Source organism: Peromyscus leucopus, chromosome 4, assembly GCF_004664715.2.
Source record: "Peromyscus leucopus breed LL Stock chromosome 4, UCI_PerLeu_2.1, whole genome shotgun sequence".
In the NCBI taxonomy this organism is placed as follows: domain Eukaryota; kingdom Metazoa; phylum Chordata; class Mammalia; order Rodentia; family Cricetidae; genus Peromyscus; species Peromyscus leucopus.
In genome coordinates, this window is record NC_051066.1 from 146,968,926 (window position 1) to 146,992,583 (window position 23,658).

Here is a 23,658-nt window from a genome sequence, read left to right on the forward strand (position 1 = left end):
ACTTTTAAACATGCATGCTTGGGTCTGGAGTGGGAGGGCCATAATCCAGCTCCACAGCCAGCCCTTAAAATTTTTTTTTTTTGAATTAGAACAGTGTATAACAATTTTTAATATTATCCATACCCAAGAGACATTTGAATCCTTGTGTAATGAATTTAGTGATCAGAGGGAGCAACTTGATTGAGCAGAATAAAGAAAGCTCAGAGATAAGACAAGAGCAGGGAGTAAAGAGGGCTTAGAAGAGATTTGGGGATCATTTGCTTATGCAACGGCAGTAGTTGTTATAATCTTTGAGAATGTGGAAATCAAGGGTACCATTTTCTGCCCATTGAGCTGTACTGAGGCCAAGCCTTTTGTAGAAATACCATGAGGCTTTAATATAAATTCTTTAATATAAATTTCCTCTGAAGAGGAAAGAGGTCAGAGAAGGCAGGTGAGGAGTTGATGAATCTAGTTGTGAATGAGAGAGCTCATGGTTAGAGCAAGCAGGAAAGAAGCCATCCTCTAGAAGCAGGGTGAAGAGGAAGCGGGAGAGGCTTAGGGAAAAGGATCACAGAGGAACCCCACCAGAGGGATTCCAGTAGAAGGAGGGGTGAGCGTCTTAGCAGAGATGCCCTGAACCGCATGGATAAGCGTACAGCAGACTCCAATAAGCCACCTGGAGACAGAGCCTTGCCAAGTGCCGGGTGTCCAGGAGGGCATAGCAGGCTCCAGGTGCAGGCAGACCAAGGCGGTGCTTACAGAGTAGGCGAGGAGAGACGAGTGGTTAGAGAGGTGGGGAGAAGTAGCTGAAGAGGCAGACTCCAGAATCTGGAGTCAAATACGATATGGTGGGTGGCAGAAGCCAGCAGAAGCAAATGATCCACACCTTAGGACAGTCAACTCCTGGGTTTTTTACTCTGTTTAATTTCTGTTGTAGAATTTGGTATTGTCTGAAGTGACTTGTTTATTCCTCCAGTTGGTTTTTGTCCAGTAGACAGTAAGCCAGGTTGCTCACTGCCTTGTTTCTAGGGCCTAGAACAGGACATGCCATGTGAAAAGCGCTTGGTGACTATTTCCTCAATGACTGAACTTAATGGATGAGGAAACTGAGTCCCAAGTGACTCTAGTTTTCTATGGTCACATAATGTGTAAGTAATAGAGCCACAACTGGCACCACGTCAGGCACAGTGGTCCTAGGAGTTAAGTTTGGCTTGTTCAAAAAACCGGTAGGACCATTAGCTGGGAGAACAGACAGAAAGGGAGAGAGAGCAGCATGATTCCATACTAGAGACATGGCCAAGGCCCGGGTCTCAGGAGGCTTTGTAGATGATGGCAAGGAGTGCGGGTCTCATCCTGAGCCCAGTAGGAAGGCTTGGCCTGGGTCAGCAAGCAAATCCCACGAACAAACCGTTCTCTTGAGGTCACTGGGATGAGTTCTTCTGTAGGCTGGGACCAAGTCGGAGTCCTCCATACGTATGCCTTTCTTTTCTTTCTACACTGCTGAAGACTGAACTCAGCCTTGAGCATGTTAGACAGATGCTGTACTACTGAGCTACACCGTCGGCCTCTGTGTCCATTTCCTGTGGAGACCATTTCAGAAAAGGACTCTGATCCTGGCAGCTTCAAAATATTCCCTGCTGACTGTATCACACTGCTCTCCCAGTAAAGAATCCAGGCAGCATGGTGGGCTTCCTGGAGGGTAAGGAAGACAGCATGCATGTGTCGGGCTTTGGGTGTGTTCAGGAGGAGGCGCCACGTGGCACCCAGATCTCTTTCAGCATGCCCCGATGATCCTGTAGCTTTTGTAGCTTGGGATTTCCTGGGCCCACCACCTCCTTTATCTGATATCCCATGTCGTGTGTGTCCCCCCCCCCCCAGTAATAATCAGTGAAAACAAACAAAACGAGGAGGCTGTGGTTGTGGGATTCCTGGAGTCCAGGAGTTCCAGGCTGTGTGGGCTTCTTGTTGCCGTCCTGTCTCATGGCCCTGGGAGAGCTCAGTGGCGGAGTGCTTGTCTAGCTGTAGGACTGGCTTCCATCCCCAGCAGGAGGGAGCAGGTTCTTCAGAGAGCAAATGCAGTAGCCTAGATCAGAGTTCTGTGGACAGGAGGAGTTAGGCCGTGGGGTTATAGTGCGATAGGGGCACTCGGGGCCTCCGTGGCTTCAGAGGAAACATTTGCTTTCTCTTGGGGCTTCTCCAAGAAGAATCAGGCTCAAGAAGGCCTGGCTGACTCTGATTAACTGTTCCCTTTTTAGAGTCGGTGACCAAGTCTCTGTTTTGGAAGTACTTATATAATGTATACCACCTGTTATCTGTGTATTTTTAGCGGTGGGGTTTGGGTAATCCTAATCCTGTCTGGAAAAGAGCAACTGTTTACCAGAAGCGCTTTCTCCTCACTTTGACTCACGCTGACTCACCCTCATTTCCCTTCCTCTGCCTCATAATGATCTCGCCTGGGAGGGAAGTTTTAGGGAATTCAGTTAGCTTTTTAAATTTTATTTAAACTTTACTTCATCTCAGGAAAGTTTATGCCACCCTGATAATAGCCAGTGTGATTGGTACCATGGAGCCAAACATAACACATAACATTTTGCCTAGATAAACTCATGTCGTTGGCTGAGTGATTGGACAAGCGATTGGACAAGTGTACACGTGAGGAGGAGGAGGAACATCTTGCTCACTGAAGATTGTTGTCATCTTAATTTCTGTGGATTTGGCAGTTTTCCTTCTCTGAGATAGGAACCAGAAGCCAAATTGGAGCCAGGGCTGTGATGCCCTCATGATGTGCTTAAGACTGTGGAGCAGAATTCAGACAGCATATCAAGAGGAGACAAATGGGGAAGGCTTACAGAGCAGAATGACTAATACCCCATGACTTCATTTCTCATTCATTCACTGTGTTCTCTTGATCGTCATCTGAGACACGCTCTGAACAGCAGGGCTGCAGCATCAAGGAGCAGAAACGCTGCCTGCTGTCAGACTGACAGTGGAGTGTGCCTTCTCTTTATCTTCCCCCCACCCCTTGAACAGTTCCACTTTTTTTTACTGTTACAGTGTTGGCAGGGATAGGACTTAGGACCTCTTGCATGTTGGGACTGCATTCTACCACTGAGCTACAACCCAGTCCACATGCTTCATAAATGTGAAGGGAGCATAGTGTTATCTTGGCCTGCACATGTGCTTTTGCATGTGGCTGACGTGAGGAAGGAAGGCTTCCTGGAGGAGAAGGCACAGGAGCTGAGACTGATGGGCCAATAGAGGGTTGAGTAGGAGGAAGAGTAAAGGTAAGGGTGGGATGGCCAAAGGAAGTTGGAGACTTCAAAGAAGCTGTAACTCTGGCAGCCTTGAAGTGGTGGAGGGAGAGCTGGCTTTGGGAAGAACTGAAAGCAGTTGATGGGAGGACAGTGAGGTGACACTGGACACACAGATCTGCAGACATTAGCAAGGTCCAGTAACAAAGAGCTGGCGAGCAGTCTTTAAGTGGGAGTTTCATTAACCTGAGCAAAGCTTGCTTAGGAGAGAAAGCTTGGGGCAAATGCATGCTCCCATGGAACTAGCAGCCAGACTTCGTCTGATGCAAGATCAGTGGGGGGATGCGGCTCTACCTTACTGCTAACTGCTGTCTGAAAACTGGAAAGGAGGTCACTGGGAACAGGGCTGTGCTGGGGAGCCCATTGCTGCTGGCTAGGCAGGGATTCTCAGCTTGAAAACACATCAGCCTCCTGGCTGACAGGCAGTGTTTTCAGGACAAACCTCTTAATGCTTTATGGGAACCTAAGTGTCTGCACAGAGCACAGCAGACTGTTCCTCAAGGTGTCCCTGAAAATCCTCCCCAGAGCCTGCATTTTGAAGAAAATCCCCTAAAAGAGCTGTTGCCAGGTGGTGGTGGTGCACGCCTTTAATTCCAGCACTCGGGAGGTAGAGGCAGGCGGATCTCAGAATTCAAGGCCAGGCCGGTCTACAGAGTGAGTTTCAGGACAGCGAGGGGTACACAGAGAAACCCTGTCTCAAAAAAACCAAAAAGAAAAGAAAAAGAAGAAGCTGCTGAGATACTCGGTGGGTAAAAGCACTTGTTTTTAACCAGGAAGACCCAAGTTCAGTTCCCATTGTCCACAGTAGAAGGAGGGAGCCAACCTCCAGTAAGTTATCCTCTGACCCTCCACAAGTGTGCCATGATACACACATGCACGCACGCACACACGCGTGGACAGGGAGAGACTAAGAACAGGAGTGGGCTTCCCTGGACACTCCAATGAGGAAGCAGAGAGAAGTGGCTGTATTTGATTGTTATTTCTGTTGCCCATAGCACAAGAGACTTCCTTCCTTTTCCAAATGTACAAACATATTGTCAGGTTTTGAGCTGTAGATTTCCTGAAGCTTGGCATCATTTAAGTGTCTTGCTTTAAGACGAGGGTTTTTGATGTGCTACCAGAAATCATTAACATAGTACTCTTCTATTTTTGTTAGTTTTCCACTCTTGACCCAACACCCATGGGGGTTGACCCAAAAGCCTTATGTAGACCAGACAAAGGCTCTGCACCACTGAGCTACACCCAGATCCAGTTGGTTTTTTGTTCATTTGTTTTTTCTTAGTTTTCAAATGAGTTTATCAAAGAATGTTCTTGGGAAGGGGACAGTGTGATTTGTCATTTTAAAAGTTGTATTTCTTCACTGTTATTCTGAAAGGAAGGATCTAGATTTATCTGTAATGTTGCTATTAGAAATATTGGTTCTTGGGTTTTTTTTTGTTTGTTTTTTCAAGACAGGATCTCTCTGTATAACAGCCGGGGCTGTCCTGGACCTCACTCTGTAGATCAGATTGGCCTCCAACTCACAGAGATCCACCTACCTCTGCTTCCCAAGTGCTGGGTTTAAAAGGGTGTACCACCACCGTCCAACTTTGTTTTTTGAGACAGAGTTACCCAGGCTGATCTTGAGCTCCTTGAACTTCGTATGTGGCCAAGGCTAGCCTTGAACTTCTGATCCTTCTCCACCTTCCAAGAGCTGGAATTTTGGCTTAGGAAGTTTTCAATTTCTGTTAAAATTAAATGAGCAAACATTAAAATGCATTGAGAGACACAGACCTCTTCAACTTACTTTTTTTCTAACAAAACAAAACACCAAAAACAACAGCAACAAAAACAAACAACTTACAGGAACAGTATTAAACACACTAGGGAATAACTGGCCTATGAAGTTCCTGTTCCTCTAGAGCCCGACACGCTTCTTAGGTTTATATGTGAGTTTATAGCTAGTTTGTATGCACTGGCCGGGAATCCAAGTGTCTAAAAGTGCCTCTTATCTTGGCTCAGCACTCCTCAGGAGATCTCTCCTGGCTCAGGAGCCCAGTGGTCTTATAGATCCCACCTCACCGCCTGTACTGTTTCCACCTCTCCTTTCTAGGAACCCTGTTTTCTTTTCTTCCTCCAGGTCCTACTCTAACTTTCCCCTCTGCTTTTCATTCCTTCCTCCTCTTGCTTGTCTCGGCTGTTCCCACCAGGGAGGGCCTGCATCAGGGCTGAGCATCAAGGACTCTACCTCCTCTTCACTCTGGCTGCCTTTTTAAAACCCTTTGTTTTGTTTTGAGACAAGGTCTCACTGTGTAGCCCAGGCTGGCTTCAAATCTGAAATCCACCTGCCTCAGCCTCCCAGGAGCTGGGATACTGGTGTGTGTTACCATGTTCAGCTCAGCTTGTTGCTTGAGTTTCAATGTCAGCTAGGCAAGGCACCCTTGGACTGGGCCAGGGAAGTAGAGTATAGGAGCACCATTCAGAAACAGTTTAGAGGATACTGTATCATGTATGTCTCCACATTTTTAGTAGCTAGATGTGTTTCCATTTTACTGTATTATAGATAGCTCTGGTATAAACATATCATTTATGTCAGAGTATGCACATGTTTGTAACACACAGACATACATTGTCCAAAGGAATTTAAAAATAACTTTATATGTGCATACATTTAATCCCAACACTTATGAGGTAGAGGCAGGTGAATCTCTGAGGGTTTAAGGCCAGCTTGGTTTATGTACTGAGTTCCAGGTCAACTAGGGCCATATAGTGAGAGCATGTGTAATTATTTGAATAAGAATGGCCCCCATAGGCTCATATATTTGAATGCTTAGTTACTAGGGAGTGACACTATTTGAAAGGATTAGAAGAATTAGGAGATGTGGCCATGGAGGAAGTGTGCCACTAGGGATGGGCTTTGAGGTTTCAAAAGCCCATACCAGCCCCAAATTCTATCTCTCTCTGTCTCTCTGCCCATGGATTATGATGTACAACTCTCAGCTACTTCTCCAGCACCATGTCTGCCTGCACGCTGCCATGCTCCCCACCATGACTAACCTCTGAAACTGTAAGCAAGCCCCCAATTAAATGCTTTGTTTTTATGAGTTGCTTTAGCAAGGTGGTGGTGGTGGTGGTGCATGCCTTTAATCTTTAATCTAATACTCAGGAGGCAAAGGTAGGTGGATCTCTGTGAGTTCAAAGCCAGCCTGGCCTACAGAGTGAGCTTCAGGACAGCCAAGGCTACACAGAGAAGCTCTGTCTCTCTCTTTTTTTTTTCTTTTTAGTTTTTCAAGACAGGGTTTCTCTGTGTAGCTTTTGGAGCCTGTCCTGGAACTCACTCTGTAGAGCAGGCTAGCCTCGAACTCACAGAGATTCACCTGCCTCTGCCTCCTGAGTGCTGGGGTTAAAGACGTGTGCCACCACTGCCTGCCGGCAAAACCGTGTCTCAAAAAACAAAACAATACCACTCCTGGGGGGAAAAATCCCTAAAAAATAAAACAGAACAAAAGAGTTGCCTTGGTCATGATGTCTCTTCACAGCAATAGAACAGTAAGATATCATGTCTCAAACAAAACAAAAAAAAAAAACCCACAAAAAACAACAAAATAAAAATAACCCTATGTGCACGTGTGTTTGTATATGTGATGTGTATATGGGTATACACGTGCCACACTGTGCGTGTAGAAATCAGAGGATGACTTGCAAGAGTCTGTTGCTAGAGTTTTCCTGCCTGGCCCACAGTCAGGACAAATCTCTCTCATTGGCCAGTCCCACAAACACTCAGACCCAACCAAGTAAACACAGAGACTTATATTGCTTACAAACTGTATGGCCATAGCAGGCTTCTTGCTAACTGTTCTTATATCTTAAATTAACCCATTTCTGTAAATCTATACCTTGCCATGTGACTCGTGGCTCACCGGCGTCTTCACATGCGGCTTGTCATGGTGGCGGCTGGCAGTGTCTCTGACTCAGCCTTTTACTTCCCAGAATTCTTCTCCTCCTTGTCCCACCTATACTTCCTCCTGCCTGACTACTGGCCAATCAGTGTTTTATTTACTAACCAATCAGAGCAACACATTTGCCATACAGAACATCCCACAGCAAGAGTCGCTTCTCTTCTTTTACCATATGGGTCCCGGGGTCACACTCAGGCCCTAGTTTTTTTGGTGACAAAGTACTTTTACCTGTTGTGCCATATCATCAACCAATTTAGTTTTACTTTGAGATGGCGTCTTCTGTGTAGCCCTGGCTGTGCAGGAACTCACTATATAGTCCACACTAGTCTTGAATTCTGTGATCTGCCTTCCTCCACCTCCTAAATGCTGGGATTACAGGATGTGCTACCATGCCCAGCTGGTACCACACATGTTTATTCATGTGTGTAAGTGCAGGCACACATGCCACAGAGTACATGTGAAAGTCGGAGGATGGTTTCAGTTAGGACAACAGTGTCAGTCCTTGCCTTCTAGCCTGTTGGAGGTGGAGATCTCATGTTCACTGCTGTATAAACAAGGTTAGGTGGCTCAAGAGTTTCCCATTCTCACTGTAGACACACTGGGATTATAGATACACATGACTAAGAGTTCCCCGTTCTCACTGTAGACACACTGGGATTATAGATACACATGACCAAGAGTTCCCTGTTCTCACTGTAGACACACAGGGATTATAGGTATACATGACCAAGAGTTCCCCGTTCTCACTGTAGACACACTGAGATTATAGGTACACATGACCAGAACCAGCTTTACGACACCTTGAAGGTAGACACAGGAAGATCAGTAATAAAAGGCCAGTCTTGGCCACAAAGTGAGTTCAAGGCCACTTTGAGTTATGTAGTGAGTCACCGGCCGATCTGGGCTATAGGGCAAGATCCTGCTTCAACAGAACAAGAAAAAAAACTATCATTTCTGTTGCTTTTAAGACAAGGGCTCAGTAGTCCACGCTGGCCTCAGATTGATGGCAGTGTACCTGCTTCAACCTCTGGTATGCTGGACTTAGAGTCATGAATTCTCTATCATGCCTGGCTTTTTTCCATTCGACTTATATTTTCCCATGTCTTCACAACACCAGGAATTATTAAAAAGAAGTCTTTGATAATGCACATTCAAAGCAGACCACCCACTCTCATCATCATAAGGCTGAATTTTCATCCTCTAGAATTTTTTTTTTTTAAGATTTATTTATTATGTATACAGAAGAGGGCACCAGATCTCATTACAGATGGTTGTGAGCCACCATGTGGGTGCTGGGAATTGAACTCAGGACCTCTGGAAGAGCAGTTGGTACTCTTAACCTCGGAGCCATCTCTCCAGCCCCATCCACTAGAAATTTACATTTATATTTCATCCATTGTAATGTAATAATAGTACTTACCTTCTCTCTTTTTGACAACTCAACAAAACAATAAAAGCAATACAAATACACAAAATAAACATCAGAACAAGAAGACTTGCCAGGTGTGGGGTGCAGGCCTGTAACCCCAACACTCAGAGGCTTGAGGCAGAAGGTTTGAATGTTCAAGGCCTACTTGGGCTATAGACTGAGTTCAAGGTCAGCCTGATCAACTTAGACCTTATCTCCAAATAAGTAAATGTTTTAAAGCTTTATTTATTTATCGAATGTATATGTGTTAAGGAGTTGTGAACCACCTGATGTGGGTGCTGGAAACCAAACCCATTCTGTAAGAATAGCAAGTATTCTTAACCACTGAGCCATCTCTCCAACTCCCAAATAATATTTTGTATATTTTCAAATAATTGGAAGTATAATTCAGTAATAGTTTGTCTCACATGCACAAGAGCCAAGGTTTAGTCTCAATACCGCAAAAATGACTACAAAAACAGAAAATCTGAAAACAGACATGTGCTGTAAGGGTAAGAGTCTTATTCCCTCCAACTCGTAAAAAACTTCAGCCTTATGACTTTAAAACTTTTTTGGTCACCTCAGCATCTTTAAAATATACATAAACATTTGCTTTTTTGTTTTGTTTTGTTTTGTTTTGTTTTTGTTTTTCAAGACAGGGTTTCTCTGTGTAGCTTTGCACCTTTCCTGGGACTCACTTGGTAGTCCAGGCTGGCCTTGAACTCACAGAGATCCGCCTGGCTCTGCCTTCTGAGTGGTGGGATTAAAGGCGTGCACCGCCGCCGCTGCCGCCGCCGCCGCCCGGCTTGCTTTTTTGTTTTACTTAAGGAAAAAAAAAGGATAAGATGGGATCTCACTGTGTAGAACAGGTGGACCTCAAATTCCCAGAGCTCTGCCGAACTCTGCCTCCTGAGAGTGTTAGGATTAAAGGTGGGTGTCACCACTGCTGGCTTAATTAAAAAAAAAAAAAGGTGTGTGTGTGTGTGTGTGTGTGTGTGTGTGTGTGTGTACCTGCATGTGTGTATGTGTACATATATGTGGTGTCAATGGAGTCCAGAAGAGGGCATCAGATTCCCTGGAGTTGGTGTTGTGAGGGTAGTTGTGAGCAGCCTGGTGTTGGTGCTGGGAATTGAACTCCAGTCCTCTGCAAGAGCAGCAAATGCTTCTAAGCAGTGATTATCTCTTCAGTGCCATATGTAATTTTTTAAAAAAATTACTTATTTTTATTTTATGTCTGTTGGTATTTTGCCATGGGTGCTGGGTCCCCTGGAACTGAAATTACATACAGTTGTGAACTACCATGTGGGTGCTGGGAATTGAACTTGGGTCCTCTGGAAGAGTAGTCAGTGCTCTTAACCACTGAGCCATCTCTCTAGCCCCCCAATATGTAATTTTTTTTTTTTCAGAGCTGAGGACCGAACCCAGGACCTTGCGCTTGCTAGGCAAGTGCTCTACCACTGAGCTAAATCCCCAACCCCAGCCAATATGTAATTTTTAAAGTGTTTCCTTGGGCAGGTGAGATGACTCAGTGGGTAAAGGTGTTTTCTGCCAAAACTAATTCAACCCCTGGGACCCATGTGATGGAAGGAGAGAACCGACTCTCAGAGTTGGCCTGTGGCTTGCATATTTATACATGTCTGTACACACATACATAAGCACACACACAGTAGGTAATACGTAATTAAAACTTTAAAATATAGGGCTGGAGAGATGGCTCAGTGGTTAAGGGTACCCTGCTCTTCCAGGGAACCCAGGTTCAGTTTCTAGCCCCCACATGGCACCTAACAACCATCTGTAACTCCAGTTCCAGAGAATCAGGCACCCACTTCTGGCCTTCCTCAGCATCAGTCACACACATAGTGCACACACATACATGCAAGCAAAACACTAATACATATAAAATGAAAATAAATCTCAAAAATATTTCCTTTTAGACAGCTTTTCTTAAAAAAATTGCAGTTTCAAGCAAGTTAACATTCTGAGCTTTTACTTGTTCACTTGTAAAATGAGAATAATGATAAAATGTTCATAAAGTATCTGTGAGGATTAAAGGAAATTAATTCCTTTTCCTTTTTTAAAAAGCTTCAGTTATTTTTATTTTTTTATGTATGTAAGTATTTTGCCTGCACGTATGTATTTATATGTTCTACATGCTTGCCTGGTGCCCATGAAAGACAGAAAGTATCAGACCTCCAGGAATTGATGTTCTGGACAGTTGTGAGCCAACATGTGGGTGCTAAGAACTGAATCTGGGTCCTCTACAAGAGCAGCCAGCCCTCCTAACCCTGAGCCATTTCTCCACCCCAAGTTCCTTTTTCTTGAAGTACTGTTTAAAAGAATATCTGGCTGGGCGGTGGTGGCACACGCTTTTTATCCCAGCACTTGGGAGGCAGAGGCAGGCAGATCTCTGTGAGTTCGAGGCCAACCTGGGCTACAGAGTGAGTTCCAGGAAAGGCGCAAAGCTACATAGAGACACCCTGCCTCAAAAAACCCATAAATAAACGAACACACAAACAAATAAATAAAATAAAAGAATATCTGAGGGCTGGAGAGATGGCTCAGAGGTTAAGAGCACTGGCTGCTCTTCCAGAGGTCCTGAGTTCAATTCCCAGCACCCACATGGTGGCTCAACCATCTGTAATGACATCTGATGCCCTCTTCTGGCCTGCAGGCAAACATGCAGACAGAACACTGTAAAATAAATGTTAAGAAAAAATAAAATAAAAAACAACCTTCCTGTAAATAAATAAATAAAGGAACAGAGTTGATTAAAAAAAATAAAATAAAAGAATATCTGAGTCCCAACATGTTAGCACACACATTTAATTCCAGCACTGGGAGGCGGAGGTATGGGGTGGGGGTGGGAAGTGGGGCCGAAGCAGAGGGAACTTTGAGTTCAAGGCCAGCCTGGGACTGTAGGTCCTGCCCCTAGCTGCTGCTTTGAAGGGTGGTGCTAGGGATCTGAACTCACGTCCTTTTATTTGTGCAACAAGCGTGTCATGGACTGATCCGGCTTCCCAGACCCAAGAAACCTATTCTTGTTTTGAGATACTTTTCTGTAGGCACAAAGTCCAGAAGTCTACAGGCAGAGAGGGCTGGGCCTTTAACAATGGTACCATAGTTTCTGGACTGCTTACTGCTTTCTTTTCTATTCAGAATTCCTGTCAATCATTTCCACCTGTTGTTTTGTAGCTAGTAAGTCCTGGAGCCAATATTTAAGTAATGCTCTTGTAACTGTGCCACTGGCAAAATGGATAGAACCTGGAAATACTTTGGAGAGCTTGGTTTCACCTAGAACAAAAGATTTTTTTTAACAGTTGTGTGTGTGTGTGTATGTGTATGTGTATGTGTATGTAACAGAGGACAGACAGCAGAGCCTGAGGAAATAGATTCTCTCCTTTCACCTTGGGAGTCCTGGGGATTGAATTTAGGTTGTCAGCCTAGTGGACTGGCTGTGCCTTCACCCAACTAAGTCCCCAAAAAACTGTGTTTGCTGTCTTTGTCTTTGTCTTTGTCATTGTCATTGTCATTGTCTGTCTTGTCATGTCTTTTCTTTCTTTCCTTCCTTGTTTGTTTTGTTTTGTTCAAGACAGGGTCTCTCTGGCTGTCCTGGAACTCTGTGTAGGCCTGGCTGATCTCAAACCCGGAGATCCGCCTGCCTCTGCCTCAGATTATAGGAGTGAGCCACTACCACTTGGCTAGGAACTGTATTGTGCTTTGAGATCTACTAAGCCAGTTCCAGTTCCTGTTACTGTCCCCAAGTTGTTTTCTCCTCTGTGTGTGTTCCTTCAGTTTGATTCTCTCCATCCTTTCTTTGTTTTTCTTTTGTGATGCTGGGGATCAAACCCAATGCCTTGTGGATGCTGGACAAGTGCTCTGCCCCCGAGTTCCACCTCCACCCACCCTCTTTTCCTGAAGAGTAATGTGATTTTTTCATGCATATGGTCTTAACATGCACTTCTAAAAATTAAGGACTTGTGGAAGTACATAACTTAATGGATGCCTCTTGCTGTCCGACATCCAGCGATGTCCTCATTTGGCAGTTTGGTATTTTGAATATTCTTTTACAGATGTAAATGGCTCTAGGAACAGCAACAAAATGTAAACTATGAACTGGGTACTTCAGATTGTCTCAGTTAATCCTGAGTCTCTGAGATGAGGCCTCTGCTTTACCAAGCACGTAGACTTGAGGTTTGTGGGTAGCTGGTGACTGGTGTAAACATGTCACCAACACTTTCTCTATAAACACTGGTGCTGATGGATGTATCTACATAGGTGTTCTTGTCTGGTTATCTCTGTGTGATAAATATCCACACTGAGAACCACTGGGATAAGAAGTACATATTGAAAGCTAGATGGGGCCACAAAAGGTAGAGCATTTACCTAGGGTTCCTGAGGACCTGGGTCTCATCCTCAGCATTATAGTAATAGCACAGCTGGACATGGCGGCACACACCTTAATCTCAGCACCCTGGAGGCTAAGGCAGGAGGATTGCCACATATCTAAGGCCACTCACTTCTGCACAGTGAGCTTCAGGTTAGCTAGGGCTATGTAGTAAGATTCTGTTTCAGAACAAAAAAAATTTAAGGTTTGTTGGAACCCTTCCATTTTGTCTTCCAGTGAGTATATTAGCAAGAAGAAAGGGTAAGAGGACAGGTCAGGCCTTCTAAAGGCAAACTGTGTCCCCTCTCCAGAAACTACTTGTCCAGCATCACTCTTCATACTTGATATCTTTTCTTTACTTACCAGCTTTTTCTTTTTGGTGGCTGCATTGTGTGATAGAGCTGCAAGGTTCCAACATAAATAACCACTCAGCATATGGACCTAACAACAACCATTTTTCTCACTTCAGAGTTAGACAGTCCCTAATCCTAAAAACAAAGCAGCTCTTAGAGGTAGCAAATTTTTCCAAACAGACTCATTCATTGAGCACACTTTGAATTAAAGCTGTAGAAGGGTCTGCACGCTTTTTATTGTAGCCCTGCCTTTCTCCTACATGGGCGTGCAGTGAGCTCCAGAGGCGTTGGCAATCCTGCACTGACTGCTTCTGCTCTGGAGTTGGGGTAATGTTTCTGCTGTTTATTTGGCATGCACATATGATTACATATTTGTGGATCACTTCTGAAAACTTTTATCCTCCTACACAAACTGTGTTATAAGAAATGTTCTCTCTATAGGTCTTGAGCTGGGCTTGGCAGCATTATAGTAGCACAAACATACTGATTACAATCATTCTGAAGCATTTGTCTAATTATTTTTTATCAATAAAAACTTGGAAGTCAGATACCAGAGTAAGAACCTGAATGATCAGAGAAGTGGCAGAGAAGCAAACAGTGGCCTCTTTCTCTCGTTCCTTGATCCAAGAGGGCCGAGATTTTTTTCTAAGCCCCATCCTGCTTCCTGTGTCTTCTGTATGTCCTCAGTCCTCCCAAACCTCCATGGATAATTTTGGTCAGCTAGTAGCTTGCTCTGCCCTCTGATTCAAAGTAAACTTTATTGTTGGTCTTGGGAAGTGTCAAAAGTGTGATCAAAATATCCCACAAAATTTCCCCCTTTTTGTCTAAATAAAAAAGGACAGGTTTTAACTCTAATACAGTAAAACTATATACAGTATACAGTAAGAACAATTATCAGGGGAGATTACAGTCACAGTATCCAATCCATTTGCATTTGGCAAATTTGGAGAAATTGAGAAATTATCCCATTATCTGTCTTATCTTGGTGAGTCCAAAGTTTTATATCTAAACCATTTTCTATCATAACTTGTATTCCCATCTTACAAATACCTTTTTAGACCTAAAAACATCTTTTTAGAGAAACAACTTAAGCTTTTGTGGTTTTCAACCTTACAAACTTTACATCTCTTATGTAAGTTTATTTTTTGAATTTGATAACAAGGAAAACTGTAACTATAACTATCTCATCTTCAACTCCATCAAAGACCTAAGAAGGATATATTATTACCTGAGTGCAAAGCAAACAACTTCCAAAACTATAGAAATGACAGAGACAGCTGGCTGCCTGCACAGTCACCCAAGGTTCCTCTGCAATGTTGGGGCATCCATCTTTGGCCTGACAGACTTTTCTGTGAAGCAGGAATTTCAAAGGACTGTCTTACTTTGCCTTGGCAAAGTTTGGCAGTCACTTTCTTTTGTGTCCTGTTTGTCCAATTTGGACAGTATACTGTCAGCAGTCGAGACAAGAGCTGTTTCTTGTCCAGTGGCTAACTTTGCCATAATAAAAGCAAACTCCATATGGAGGTTCTTCCGTACCCATCATCTTCTCTGAATAGATTCGAGCTGTCAGGAGCAGATGTCTCATTGTCATGAAAAACATTATTACATTTTTTTTTATATCCAAAATGTGTTTATTGGGATGGTTCCCACTCATCTTGAATCAGGTGCTTTTCAGTGCTGCTTCCTCCTGAAGGAGCATCCTTCTGTCAGCCTTGCTTTTCTGCGTGTGGGCTGACAGAGGACAGTGGAGCAGCCAACACACAAGACTACCATTTGTGCATGGCTAAAGACCGTGGTGATCTATAGCATCCTGGGCATTTCACGTCCATAAAGTAGGAATTGGGGCTCTGCACCAGGTGCTTTTTCTTGTGTTTCCTGTTTTCCTCTTCTGGAGAGAGATGAAGGAGATCCTTTGCGAGAGGCATGTTCTCGTAGGGAGGTCGTCACCGCCGGAAAGGATATTATTACATCTTAAATGCTGTATTTTATAGGCCTCTGAAGTATTTGAAGACCATCTGTCTATCTAAAATATATCTCTGCTTAACCTTGACAACATACCTAATCCCAGCACTTGGGAGGCAGAGGCAGGCGGATCTCTGTGAGTTCGAGGCCAGCCTGGGCTACCAAGTAAGTTCCAGGAAAGGCGCAAAGCTACACAGAGAAACCCTGTCTCTAAAAAAAAAAAAAAAAAAAAAAAAAAAAAAAAGACAACATACCTAACATGGCCACAAACAAATTTGATTGTTATAGATGGCTAACTACTAACCTACATTCCTTAATATACACAGAGAGAGAGAGAGAGAGAGAGAGAGTTTGCTTGTTTGTTTTTGTTTTTCGAGACAGGGTTTCTCTGTATAGTTTTGGTGCCTGTCCTGGATCTCCCTTTGTAGACCAGACTGGCCTGGAACTCACAGAGATCCGCCTGGCTCTGCCTCCTGAGTGCTGGGATTAAAGGCGTGCGCCACCACTGCCTGGCTCCTTAATTATCTTAAATAGTTTGTAATAATAGCCTTTAAAGACTAGACCTTTACATTACATTTTAAAACGAGCTGCATAGGTACAATACCTTAAACGAGTAGAAACATATATACAGTATGTTAAAAGAAAAATAACCTTAAATTTGTTTCAACATACAAAAATATCTTAAACAAGAATAGAAACATATATACAGCATAACAAAAATAACCTTAAATTTGTATCAATAAACAAAAATCCATACCAATGTAAATAAACCTAGTAGTTGCTTTTTTAGTTTAAAAGTAGATTCAGTAATCTCCCTTTTATCCTCTCATTCCTGTATCCCCCTTTTTCTTTTCAGATTGAGATCCCTGAGTCTAATCTCCTTTGCTTAGTTTCCTCCATAACTGTGACCAGTAACAACTTGCAACTAATCCCCCTAAACGATGATAAACATCCATAATCAACCGAATGACCAAAAACCACCCACCCCGCCTCTTGGGAATGTGGGTGTTATGTTCTTAAAATTACTTTCTGTTGTCTGGAGGGGATAACGTCTTTAGGAGACCCTGAGGAAACGGAAGAGAATGGTCAAGTCCTGGGCAAGCTAGCTGTATCATTTGTTGTCCAGTCTCTGTGTATTGGGAAAGTGCAAGGTTTATTTGAAGTCTTATCTGTGGTAGCTGGACCATCTTAGCTAGTGGCTTTGAAGTTGTTTTGGATGTAGAATTTTGAGGAAACTGTAACAGGTATTCTGAGAGGCTGCATTACTTGGGCTACTTGGTGTCTTCATTGGTGTCTGGTCCTTTTGTTCAGAAAACACACAAACTTTTAAAGGTAACTTGTATAACTGCATTAACACAAGGAATGTGCATTGTGTACCAGTTAGTTAAAGATGATTTTTTGTTTTATGTTTGAGCAGATAAAAGGTGTCTTTCAACTTTATAAGTTAGGACTGTATAACCAAGCCTCTATCCATGCCATATGAAAGGATGACATATAATAAGTCATGAGGACTCTGTAGCCAACAAGATTGTCATGTCTCATTCAGACTCAGAGCTGTTCCCATAGTAGAGGAATCATCAGATATATCACCTGCCCTTTAGTCTTTTTTGGTTCCTTTTTTCATGTCTGTAGTCAAGATTTTCAGCAAGTCTCCCCCAATCAAATTTGATCTTCATTAATTTTGAAGAAATCCATAACTTTTTGTTTCCTGTGGAAACGAAGGCACAGCCTCTCCCCCAACACAACACATTTCCCGACTTCCATTAAAGTCAAGACATCTCTAAAGTATATAGACTGGTTTATTTCAGCAGTGCCTTTCATAATCCAATGTCTCTCAGCAGCTGCTGTTCACTCATTAACATTCGAAAAACTCAAAGTCAACAAAACACCATACAGGATCCAGATGCCCTGTGTATTTTCCATCTTTATGTGACTTTTTTCTTTTGTATTACTTTACTTTCTCTTTAAAGTCTTTATTATTTTTAAACTATTTTTTTTTCTGTCTATACCTGTTTTCTACTGTATCTGTTTAAAGGTTTTTCTCGATCTGGACCACTTTACTGCATGCCTTCAGCCTTCTCTGAGTGGATGAGCCAAGCCTTAAACTTGCTGTGTACCTCCACACGTGCTACTGCCTGGCTCAAGCCTGCACGCAGTGTCTGGGAGCCGTCTCTGTATGTGTCAGCCTACCTGAGAGGCTTGGGATAGGAAGCCATGTTTGGCTCTGTGTGTGGGGGTTTGGAGCTTTTTTTTTTAAAGCTTTCTCAGGTCCTGTGTGGGAATACATGCCCCATGTTGGACGCCAATCTGTGCTTATTGAATTATTCTTTATCAATAAAAACTCGGGAGTCAGATATTGGGGTAAGAAGTTGAATGATCAAAGAAGCAATAGAGAAGCAACCAGTGACCTCCTCTCTCCTTCCTCGATCCAGAGGGGCTGAGAATCTTTCTAAGTCCCACCCTACTACCTCGTGTGTCTCTCTGTATGTCCTCAGTCCTCCAAAACCTCCATGGATAATTTTGGTCAGCTAGTAACTAGCTCTGCCATCTGATTCAAAGTAAACTTTATTGTCAGTCTCGGGTGTGTCAGAGTGCAATCAGAATATCCCATAACATCATTCAGATATTGTTTGGCCATTTATGGGATCTTTAAGCATTATTAAAGAATATATATGGATTAGGATTTATGATTTAAGTCTTAAAGGATATATGTATTTCAAACTCTCATAGATAGATGAACTAAAAGTCACATGCTCTTGAAATGTGATTTCTTTTTATAATCTTTTGAAGCTCAGCAACTCCAGTTAGATCTCCTGAGGGCAACACATGTCGAGGGGCCTGGGGGTGGTGTGGGGAGGGAATGTGTTTGTTGAAATTGTCCAGGAGCGAAGCTCGGCTCACTTGAAGCCCAGGGATTTGTCATCCAAATATGTGCAGATTGCTGATGCTATAAATAGTTTGAACTCAAGTAAACAGCCTCTTCCCCTAGCTGCTGTTTGGCCATTATTCACATGCCAGAACAGGCTGGGAACAGCAGCGGAACCAGGCTCAATGCATTGCACCCAAATCCTGGCCTTCTCTGCTTGGGGGAGCCGTTGGCTTCCCCACGCTTGAAGCGACTGGAGTCGGTGTTTGCCCACTCTAACTCCGCACACTGGACTTCCTCTCTGGCCCACCCTGTTGTGGGGCTTTGTCAACTTGCCACTGCTCTAGACCAGCCCTAGCTAAGAATATTGGCAAGAACTAAAAGCCCTGAGCCGCATGACCGGACTAATGCACAGGCGGTGTCTTTGCAGAGCAGAGGTACACACGGCTCTTTCTTTTGGAACCCCAAAAGAGTGGCCCCGCTTGTCAGAAGTGCTCTGGGCTGTCTGTGCCAAGAGCTGCTGTATGTGCCAAGGTCTGACTGCTGGCATTTCCAGAGCCCCTCAAGACTCTTGCAGAATGCTGACAGAGCAACCTAAGACATTCCATAGTTGGTTACTCGGTTTCCTTTGTGTGGGTGGGTGCGGTGGGGTGGGGGAGGGTTTCTCTCTCCCTCTCCTGCCTCTCTCCTGCTTTTGATCTCTCTCTGTTGTATTCATTTACAGTGGCTGTGGGTCAAATGCCCATGGAAGGGGGAGGGGCAGATGAGAAGGAAAACTGGATAAGGATCAGGGAGTCAGAAATCTTGAGCAAATCACTTCCCTTGCTAGTCTTCATTTTTCAAATGAGGCTAGTCCTGACCCCCCTGTTTCCCTGGGGTTGATGAGAAAATTTATGTGAAATGACTCTCTGGATTATAGCAAACTATAGGATGTGAAGGGGAGGTGTGGTAGTGTCAGACCTGGGCTCCTGGGGATTCTTATGAGATTTAGAACTAAGAATGCACATATCAAAGTGGCAATAACAGCAGGTGACCGAGAATTCTAACCCTGAAGAGACTTTGGGTGTATAAACATGGGTTTGTAGATGTTGACATTAGCAAAAGGGCCTGCTAAATGCTGATTGCAATAACTGCTAATAAAAGATAAATTTAAAATACAGGTAAGACATAACTGAATGCATGAATGAAGTTTTTGTTGTTGGCTTTTGAGACTGGGACTCATGTAGCCCTGATTAGCCTAGAACTTGTTGTGTAGACTAGGCTAGCTTTGAGCTCACAAAGATTCTCTTCCAATCTCCAAAGTGCTGGGGATTAAAGATGTGTGCCACCATGGCTGGCCATGATCAACTTAAAAAACAAAAAGAAACCATGAGTCCAAAAAGACATCATTTTTCTGTATCCTCACTCTGAAGCAACCATTTAGTTTAGTATCATCGCCCTTTTCTTATTTTATGTAGTGTAGTGTGGGCTGGACCAAACTCACTATGAAGGTAAAGATGATCTTAGACCTCTGATCCTCCTGACTCCACCTCTGTATGCTTGGATTGCAGGTGTGCCACTGTGGCCTGCTTGTTTATTTTGTGGTGCTTGGATCAAAGCCAGGGCCTCACAGCAGCTAGGCAAGCCCTCCACCACCTAGCTGCCTCATACCAACCCCCCAAACAACAACAAAAATGGTGCTTTTTAACATTTAGTATCACACATACAGTAACTTAACAGTCCTTATCAATTAGCTTAACATACGTGTCTTTCCAGTCAGAGCCAAACAAGACCGTGTATTTCTATATTACACTTTTTTTTTTTAAAAAAGGGTCTGACTGTATTGTCCTTAAACTCCAAACCCTCCTGCCTCAGCCTCCCAAGTGTTGGGGTTCCAGACCTGGGCAGATTGTTTACTTTTGAAACAATGTCTTTGCTCTGCAGAGCCCCTCTGCCTTGTCTTTGAAGTGGGCAAGATTAAGTGGCTGTCAGCCATGAATGCTCTGAAGACTGTTTCCTGAAGCTCTGAAAGTTGAGATCCTTTCCTATCATCTCCTTCCTCCCTCCCCCCTTTCTGTCCTGGAACTCCATTTAGTGCCATGATGAACTTCCAGGATTGTTCTAAAATCAAGATACTTTCTGCCTTGTATGTCCCTCTGCATTTTGAACTGTCCTCCCCCAACTCTGTCCTCCCCTCATCTGTCCTCCCCCCACTCTGTCCTCCCCTCACTCTCAGTCCTCCCCCCACTCTGTCCTCCTCTCACTCTGTTCTCCCCTCACTCTCTGTCCTCCCCCCACTCTGTCCTCCCCTCTGTCCTCCCCCACTCTGTCCTCCTCTCACTCTGTCCTCCCCTCACTCTGTCCTCCTCTCACTCTGTCCTCCCCTCACTCTGTCCTCCCCCCACTCTGTCCTCCCCTCACTCTCAGTCCTCCCCCCACTCTGTCCTCCTCTCACTCTGTCCTCCCTCACTCTCTGTCCTCCCCCACTCTGTCCTCCCTCTGTCCTCCCCCACTCTGTCCTCCTCTCACTCTGTCCTCCCCCACTCTGTCCTCCCCTCACTCTGTCCTCCCCTCACTCTGTCCTCCCCTCTGTCCTCCCCTCACTCTGTCCTCCCCACTCTGTCCTCCCCCACTCTGTCCTCCCCACTCTGTCCTCCTCTCACTCTGTCCTCCCCTCACTCTGTCCTCCCCTCACTCTCTGTCCTCCCCTCACTCTCAGTCCTCCCCCCACTCTGTCCTCCCCTCACTCTCAGTCCTCCCCCACTCTGTTCTCCTCTCACTCTGTCCTCCCCTCACTCTCTGTCCTCCCCCCACTCTGTCCTCCCCCACTCTGTCCTCCTCTCACTCTGTCCTCCCCTCACTCTCTGTCCTCCCCCCACTCTGTCCTCCCCTCATCTGTCCTCCCTCATCTGTCCTCCCCCACTGTCCTCCCCTCACTCTGTCCTCCCCCACTCTGTCCTCCCCCCACTCTCAGTCCTCCCCCACTCTGTCCTCCCCTCATCTGTCCTCCCCCACTCTGTCCTCCCCTCACTCTGTCCTCCCCCCACTGTCCTCCCCCCACTGTCCTCCCCTCATCTGTCCTCCCCTCATCTGTCCTCCCCTCACTCTGTCCTCCCCTCATCTGTCCTCCCCCCACTCTCAGTCCTCCCCTCATCTGTCCTCCCCCCACTCTCTGTCCTCCCCTCATCTGTCCTCCCCCCACTCTGTCCTCCCCCCACTCTCTGTCTTCCCCTCACTCAGTCCTCCCCCCACTCTCTGTCCTCCCCTCACAGTCCTCCCACTGAAGTGTTAGCTTCTGCATTGATGCTGTCAATTCGTAAGAGCTCAGGTTTGTTAGTTTTCTCTGTGCTTTATGGAAACTGTTCAGAATTCCTCAGGATAGGAGTTTATAAAACCCTTCCCATTTGCCTGACTTTCTTGTGTTTACTGGATCTATTTTCTCTTGAGTTTAGTCTTTGCCTTGCTGATGGTTTTCTTGTAATGATGCTCTTGGCTGTTCTTGATCAATAATGAAAGACTCCTTTTAGCGGATAGGTCTTAGCTTCCTTTGGAGTTGGCTGTCTGCCCCATAAGCCTCTTCTTCCTGGGAAATTGTTGGACACCCTCCGTGTGGAAGGAGTAGTTTACTTCAGGGCACAGGAGTAGGACTGGCAGGTAGATTGAAATCTCTCAAATGTTATAATAAGGAGACCAGGTTCCTGGGAGAAGCCTTAGACTGCCGTACTTGTATATAGAAGCCCCTGTCTGCCTGTAGTTCTGTAGAGCTTCCAACCGTGTTGCAGGGGTAGGGCTGGGAGCTGGCTGGCCATTTCGGTCCCCTAAGTCCTCCATTACTGTCACTTCCAGGCTGAGATTCTCCTTGGGGTTCCATAAAGCAGTTTGCTTCTCATGTCCCACAATGCACTGCTTTCCTTAGAAACTACTTGAAGGGAAATCTCTTGTTCTTTAATGATCCTTTTCCAGAGGGAGGGCCTTGTTTATAGTGTACAAGGTTGTGTGTGTGTCTGTGTGTGTGTCTGTGTATGTGTCCATTTAGCACTGTTTGAGGCACTTGGAATGGATATATCAGAGATGTTTTAGCCTTTCCAGTCTGGTAGGAGAGCACATAGCAGGTACTTAAAATAACATGCTCAGAGGAATGAGAGATCATTCCAGCATGAGCTAATGTGGCTCCAAACAAGGCCTCCCCAAGAAAGTGACATTTAGTGTGGGGTCTGATTAACCAGAACCAGAGGGCAGGGGCAGTCAGAGTGGCAGGCGAGTAAGACTCCAGGCAGTCAGGCTGGCTCCTGTTCAAAGTGTAAGACTCTGGGCAGTCAGGCTGGCTCCTGTTCAAAGTGTAAGACTCTGGGCAGTCAGCCCCCAGAAAAACCTCCTGGGAGGGTATACCAGATGGTGCAGTAAAGTGCTTGCTTTCCAACTGTGAGGACCTGAGTTCAGATCCGGAAGTCATGTCAAAAGCCAGTGATGGTAGTCTGTATCCTACAAGCCACAGTGAGGAGAAGGTTGATGCCTGGAAGGTCAAGGGCTATTCTGGCTTATGTGGTAAGTTCAGGCAAATATACTGAACGTGTCTTTGTGACTCCTGTGGGGTCGGCTGCTCTCCTTCCATGTGATTCTCGGTTCTGATTCCCACTCTCTGTGGAGCTGTGCACTGGGAGGCTCTCTGGTGTCCCCTGCATGAGGGGTGATGGGGAGCTTTCTTGCCTTTTTTCCTGGTCTATAGATGCCCATTTTTTTACATATGTAATTATTATTATAATTGAAAAGATAATGGCAAGAAATTTATTTATTTATTTATTTTTTGGTGTTTCAAGACAGGGTTTCTCTGTGTAGCCCTAGGCATCCTGGAAATTGCTCTGTACACCAGACTGGCCTCGAACTCAGAGATCCACCTGCCTCTGCTCTACCACCCAGCTAAGAAACTCTACTTTCAGGTGTAAATCTCAGTATTATGTTTCTTAGTTGTCTAAAATAGCATGACCTTTGTAGCTTTGTGGCACAGAAAACAAGTAAGTTGTCAATCTGACATCTGCTCTTACAGAGAGCCTGGGTTAGGTTCTCAGCACCCTCACTGTGGCTTATCACCATCCCTAACTCCAGTTCCAGGGGATCCCATGTCCCCATCTGACCTATCCACATAGGCACCAGGCACACACATGGTACACAAACATGCATGTAGGCAAAACACTCATACAAATAAGATAAAATAAATGTAAAAAGAAATAAAGTGGAAAGTGATAGAGGAAGACACGCAGCCTAGATCTCTGGCCTCCACATACATGTGTTCACATGTACACACACCTACACAGACATGTATTCACATACAGCACACACACAGAACTTATTAGGGAAAGTGCTGTTATGATCCCATCCTCCGTTGGGCAGCCAAGGCACAAACCGATTACCCAAGGTCATCCTCTGGGAGGAAGGCAGGGCTACTAGGACCCCACATCTCTCCCCAATGTTTATGTT

At 44.8% G+C, this 23,658-nt stretch overlaps 1 protein-coding gene and 1 pseudogene across 5 annotated transcripts in view; one reads left to right on the forward strand and one right to left on the reverse strand.

Annotated features, from left to right (window-relative positions):
- Window positions 1–23,658, forward strand: part of Pkig (cAMP-dependent protein kinase inhibitor gamma) — a 77,308-nt gene that overhangs the window by 13,083 nt on the left and 40,567 nt on the right. Inside the window, exon 1 of one of the 5 annotated variants that reach the window (XM_028868430.2) lies at window positions 18,365–18,641. The exons of the other annotated variants lie outside the window; for them this stretch is intronic. The gene's annotated coding sequence lies outside the window, so the exon portion shown is untranslated. Of the gene's footprint in view, window positions 1–18,364; window positions 18,642–23,658 lie in introns of those variants that run through there. 5 annotated transcript variants of the gene reach the window in all.
- On the reverse strand, window positions 14,984–15,322 carry LOC114692600 (annotated as a pseudogene).